Source organism: Anneissia japonica, unplaced genomic scaffold (genome assembly GCF_011630105.1).
Source record: "Anneissia japonica isolate Jap-2015-1 unplaced genomic scaffold, ASM1163010v1 scaffold287727_len1644234_cov201, whole genome shotgun sequence".
Classification (NCBI taxonomy): domain Eukaryota; kingdom Metazoa; phylum Echinodermata; class Crinoidea; order Comatulida; family Comatulidae; genus Anneissia; species Anneissia japonica.
This window is the reverse complement of record NW_022713615.1, coordinates 1,474,455-1,474,691: the sequence shown is the minus strand read 5'-3', so window position 1 is coordinate 1,474,691 and position 237 is coordinate 1,474,455.

Below are 237 nucleotides of genomic sequence, written 5' to 3'. Positions count from 1 at the left end.
TGGAAGCAACATAATACTGTCTTCGAAAATACAAACATGTATACATTTATAAAATATTTTTAAAGCCATATCTCGTTAAAACAATAACAAACGTTGAAAAAAAAACATGCAAGCACTCCATCGCATCCATTTGGCATGAATAATGACAACATGTTTTAGTGTGTAGATGACCTTAAATCATCCGTTAGTCTACCTATTTAATAATATGCGGCTTTGATGCAGTGGCGTATCTAGGGG